Source organism: Mchenga conophoros, linkage group LG5 (genome assembly GCF_057382185.1).
Source record: "Mchenga conophoros isolate Kocher_MC1m ecotype Shallow Benthic linkage group LG5, M_conophoros_male_GT1.1, whole genome shotgun sequence".
NCBI lineage: Eukaryota > Metazoa > Chordata > Actinopteri > Cichliformes > Cichlidae > Mchenga > Mchenga conophoros.
Genome location: NC_140530.1, coordinates 20,667,573 through 20,674,162, shown reverse-complemented (window position 1 = coordinate 20,674,162; position 6,590 = coordinate 20,667,573).

Sequence of the window (6,590 nt, the reverse complement as noted above, 5' to 3'; positions counted from 1 at the left end):
GCTGTAACCTTTTGTTATATCCTTTCTCCTACTCCCCCCTTTGGCAGCTTTGACATTGTCTATAGAGAATCTATAGAGCTCATCTTTGAAAAGCAAATATGTTTGGTATAACAGTGCATTCAGATAATAATTTTGAGCAAATGCTTCCTCACAGGCAAATTGAGGGGGAAAAAGTTGATATCACAACAATAGAACATAGCTAGCTAAACTTCCAAAAGATTATACAGATACACGTGCTGTCAGATATCAATTATACAATAAGAAATCTTAATGGCCGATTAGCATCTTGCATGTGTATATGCCATTAATCAGACATCACATCTACCTTTTTACTCCTGTAAAAAAAATGAAAATTAAAAACAATTCCACAGGTCAGAACAACATAAGCACACATGTAAATATCCTTCAAGAATTTATACAGTTTCCCCCAAACAATCAATTGTATAAACCGCTAGTGCAAATAACATGGCAATTTTTAAAAATGACTTTCAAGAAGGGTTACTGCTCACTTACGTAGAAAACAAGTGAAAACAAATAATTTCCTTTAAAGAAGCACTCGGTAACTCTAAACCCCAAATGTTTGAAGTCTGACTCAAAAATGTGAATTTCTTTTGCAGCTTTGTAATGTTACTCTTGTCTAAATTTTCTCTGGCTCTCCTCCCCACTCATTTCATGTTAAATATTTGAGGCCACAATGTATGAAGCTGGAAATCCAGTGTGACTCCACACTCTTGAACTCACCAGACCCTTCCTAATTGAATTCAAACATTACACACACACACACACACACACACACACACACACGCACGGTGTGTGTGTGTTCTTTATTTAGATATAGTCTACTATGTAAATGGGAAGAGATGTGACATTTTGTTGTCCTTGAACACTTTTTCACATTTAAACTTTTCTTTTCAGTTTGTTGTGGATATTTCACATGTATACTTGGGTTTAATTCAGGAAATATTGTTAGAAACGTTTCTAACCTGTGTGTCAGAAATCTAATCAGTTTTCACTGGCTTTTGAATGTTTCTGGTAATTACAATTCAAATGTTGGATTTTCAGGTTAAGGGACAAAATGTGCAACTCCAGAAAGCAGGCAGAAAGTAACAAACCCCCCCCCCCCCAAACACTCATCCAAAAATACACAAAGAAATAACAAATCCAGGAAACAATCAGGAAGATAAACAGACACTAAGACAAACACTAAAGGGAAGCGCTGGACTATATATATATATATATATATATATATATATATATATATATATATATATATATATATATATGAGGTAATCACGGAAGTGGAAACAGGAGGGGAACAAGATGCGGCTGCAACTAATTAAGACATTTACAAAGTGTGAATAAAAATGAAAGCAACAGTGAGACTATCTCATGGACTATCAAAATAAAACAGGAAACAACCAGAACAGGAACCACAAAACACAGAGGCAGGGGAAAGTCACACTTACCAAGGAAAAAAAAACGTTAGAAGAAAAACTAGAATACAAGAGTGGGGAAAAGTGAATAAAAAGAATAAATAAATTAAAACAACCCCATCATCAAAACCTATAGATCACACAGATCACGACAGATGGCTTACCCTGCTTCACATTTTAGGCATGCTAATATCAGTGAGACGGCTCGCTGTGATGGTCCCGGTGAAAACATCTCAACAGCTGTTGGCCCTGATGTTGTTGCACTTTGTGCTTTACTTCAGTTACAGACATTCCTTCATCTGCTCTGCATTTAGCAATGCAGGACAATAACCACAGCTTAGATTTACTGTAATGCTTTTAAGATGTAAATGATGCACTTTTACTCCACTGCATTATTTAGCATAACTTTTGATTCTTCAATAGTACCTCACAGTGCTGCCAGTGCTCAGGGAGCATGGTTTGGGATTCCAGTTATAATCCTTACAGTTTTATACTAAATCACTGCCGCAGCCTTACTTTCATTTTAATAATTATGTGCATGATAATGAGGACATTAGCTCCTCATGTTACATGTGTGTCTCCAAGATTTATACTCTACCTAACCCAGTGCTATAAGCTGTGCATGCTGTATTATAAATTCTGTTGGCGCCTGTGGCATGAAGATATTTTATCTGGATTTGATCAAAAACTACCAGCACTTTGTTCTCGGTGTTGTACTAAACAAAGCAGGACGGTGCATGATCAAACAGACGTTTTATTAAATGTGTTTATGTGCTCTGCTGATTGATATTGATTAATTTGAGTCAGACCTCTGCCTCTTCAGCACAATTAATAGGGCTTGTTATCACAGCAGTTATCTATCTATCTATCTATCTATCTATCTATCTATCTATCTATCTATATGAAAAACAAAAGTGAAGTGCACATCTACATCTGAGCTGCCTCAGTGTTTTAAGGCTGGCAGAGAAAGCTGTCAAGGACGGCTTTGAACCGAAGGACTCTCTTGTAAAAAGAGGAAAAATGCAATATGTGCAGCACTTACAGACATTGATTAGAAGGCACTGACTCAAAGGACAAGTTACAAGGATGGAGATTTCCTTCCTTTGGTCTCGGTGTTCATCCACTGACTGGTGCATGTCCGGGCCTGCAGCATCACCAGCACGTCCTTTAAAAGACAAACCTGGAATTTCCCACAAAGTGAGTTTGCAAATGGTAGCTTTCACTACAACTGAACACAAATATATATGTGACGATGGATGGAAGGAGTATAATACGCACGTGTGAAAGTGGATGGGGGATTTTGTGTGCATTTACCTGACAAAGAGCTGCAGGGTGCAAAGACGCCTCATGCCTCAGAGCTTCACTGTTTTGCATCATGAAATACACCTAATACACTCAAGCTTCTAAGTGGTGTATCACAATCCACTTGCACTAATTATTATAGTGTGCCATTTTAATATTTAGTTTGCAAAATATCTAATTGATTATATATATATTTTTACCACTGCCATCCCAAATCCCCAAAGACTCCCCAAAAGAAAAAACGGTCTAGTGATTTAAACTCTATATTTAATTCAAAATCAGACATATACAACACATCAAATATCACAAAAAATTGTTCATATTGAATTGGATGCTAAATTCAACTTAAAGACAACATTTTGGGTAGCAGGAGGTACTGTAATAACATGAAATTATGTTTTGTCATATTTCATATAAACTAGTCAAAAAATAGAAGCACAAGTTTGTGAATGAAATATATTTGTCGATGATCACTACTGAAAAAAAGGCCATGTTGGATTTATTTGATTCAATAGTGGACATTGGTTGCACACAAATGTTTTGCTTTGGCAGAAACTTAAACAACTGAGTTAAATCAACACAACTTTTTCATATTCAATAAACATTTGTGTTCATAAAACGCGATTGAAACATGTTTAGATGAAGTAAGTTGAGCTCTGGGAATATTTTAATTCTTCACAATTTTGTCATTTTATTTCAACACTATCCATCCATCCATCTTCATCCGCTTTGTCCAGGGCCGGGTCGCGGGGGCAGCAGCCTAAGCAAAGAGGCCCAGACCTCCCTCTCCCCAGCCACCTCCTCCAGCTTATCCGGGGGAATACCAAGGCGTTCCCAGGCCAGCCGAGAGATATAATCTCTCCAGCGTGTCCTGGGTCTGCCCCGGGGCCTCCTCCCGGTGGGACATGCCTGGAACACCTCACCCAGGAGGCGCCCAGGGGGCATCCTTGTCAGATGCCCGAACCACCTCAGCTGGCTCCTTTCGATGTGGAGCAGCAGCTGCTCTACTCTGAGCCCCTCCCGGATGGCCGAACTTCTCACCCTATATTTCAACACTATTCAATAACTAATGTTCAACAAAGTCTAGATTCATAAAAATTGAATGGATCTACAACAACTATCATCCTCCTATCTTTATCCTGGTTGCAAGGGGGCTGGGAAATAACCCTGAAGTGATAGGTTACAAGGTAGGGTACACCCTGGACAGCTCACAAGTCTATCACAAACAACCATGTGCACTTACATTGACAGGTAATTTAGAATCACCAATTAACCTAACTCTAATAACTGCATGAGTTTTGACTGTGGGAAGAAACCAGAACACCCAGAGAGAACACAGTGCAAACTAGCCAGATTGTGGATTTGAACCCAGGACCTTCATACTATGAAGCAACAGCACTAACCATCATGCCACCAATCCAGACTTAACTTGATTTTCCTGCAGTTTGACATCTTGTGCGATCTTGTGAATTTCATGAGTTCAGGCAACTAACCACTCTTACTAGATTGTATCATGTCATCTCAACAAGAACAAATTAAGTTGCTGAATTTCATGCAGATGCTACATGATTTAATTACGTTCACCATAGAAACATGAAATTATTTAGTTCAAATTACAAGCTTGAATCTTGTAACAACCACCCAATTTCATTTTTTTGAGTGTACTTTACATCATGTGTCCTACGCTACTATTTTCAAGTTTACAACGTTTCTTTAAATAAAGAATCTTTGAATCTTAATGTGTATTTAGACTTGACTGTTTTTCATTCATGACTGGACATATATCCCCAGTCATTAGATTTTTGCCATTTCATCGCCTGCACTTACTAAAAGCAAACGAGCGCCAAGGAACAACTGAAGGTCAAAAACAGCTGTTTCTGTTTCCTCAAACATATCAGCACAGATGTTCCTGAAGATGCTGCAGTCAAACACAGCATCTATGAAACTGAAATTCAGCACTAATAGGACTCGAAGATGAAAGCGTATTGAAGGCATTGGAGGGTTAGAAAAGTTAGACTAGCTGGCAAAAGGATCTGCCACCGCCTGCACATAGCTACATTCATGTTAGGCTAACATAAACACAGCAGCATTGGTAATGTGTGAGAAGGGGCATGGGTTAAACTGATGTTAAGCCTCATTAAGGCTCACTCACTCATCTAAGTGACTTCTTCAGTCTCGCTTCACTCACTTGGATGAGTGACGAAACGTTTCTCCCACTGAAAACGCTACGTCCAGATGAACAGAATCAACTTTTGGAGATTTACTTACCTGGATGATTGAGCATGCATCGAGACGATGACAATGAAATGCTTAATGACTTAAAAAATTAAATGACTATAAGAATCAATCGTTGTGGTGAAAAGCAGAAAAAGAAAAGGGTCAGTTTCAGTTTCTCACTTCAGTCATTATTAAGTGTTTATCAATTTATGAGTGATCTCTGCACATGGTGTTATATTTCACGAAGAAAAAGACAAATCTCAACAGAACAGTGCACTCTTGTGTGCCTGTGTGCGTCCATTTGGCATAAATTAAAATCTAATCACTGGTCGGAAATTAGTCTGCTGCAATAAATAAAACCCTTCAGAATCAGAGCTTAGAGCACTAACGTTCACCTGCCTCATAAAGCACAGAGAAGTGCTCATGAATCCGTTTCAGGCTACAAGTGAAGGCCAAGGCCATTTAGCCATTTAGAGTATTCGGTCAGCGTATTCTGAAAGCACACTCCCATTCAGCCATTCATCTGGAGGCTGCCCCTGCTGACCGCTATAAAAGATATGATGGCAAGTTACTGATTCTAACAGCATTTAGCTAATAGAGCAGCTGAAGTCGAGCAGTTGAGTTTTAATGTTTGGAATTCAACTTTCTAATCAAATAAAAATATTACAACAGTCATTATGAAGAATGCTGCAGAAGCTTTAATAAAGGCTACAAGAAAGAGTGAGGGAGGGAAATCCTGCTGTAAAAAGAATACTGGGAGAGAAATCCGAGACTGAAACTGACGTGAAGCCAGCAGCTTTCATTTTACACCGAACCTGGAAAACAAGCCTGGAAACAAACCGGAGAGAGAAATGTGTCTGAGAACCACTAAAACAGCATGAACACTTTGTTAGCTGTGATGATTATATGCATGTAGTCATAAATGCATTAATGTATTCATACATTTTCATGTTGAGTTTAAGGTCATGTAAGGCAAGACTTTAGGAGGAGTACTGAACCTCAGCTTTGAGTATGGGAGCTACATAAAGCCTGCAGTGTCTTTTAGTCCAAAGGAGTCATGTAACTATTACGAAACACTGAAACACACATTCTTCAGTAATGGAACAGCACAGCAATCGGAGCCCATTTTCCAGCAAAACTAAGGTTAGAGTGTTTATTTTGCCTTTTGTGGATCAATGGGCAGGACTTACATTTACATTTTATTTCATCATTTTTTTTATTTTAGACTTCAAACCTGGACAAGATGCCAAATTTATAATATTAAAACAAATAATATGTCTCTTAGATAGGAGGGGTTATATATACACGAGTTCCAACATTTTACTTTTGGTTTATTAGAGGTGAAAACATAAGCCAGTAAAACAGTGAGACCTGCTGTGATGTATTGTTTGGAGATGGGATGTAAAGACTTGTAGTTAAGCTGGAAGTGTTAAGATTTTTCAATGAGGTTACACTCATGGATCTAATGAAGGACATGCAGGCGGTTGATGTGACAGAGAATGATGCTAGGGAGAGGGTCTGATGGAGGCAGATGATCTATGGTGACCCCTAAAGAAGAAGAAGGAGAAGGAAAAGAATTAGGCAAAGAAGAAGAAGAAGGCAAATATGATATACCTAATGCTGTCAAGTAAACACTGC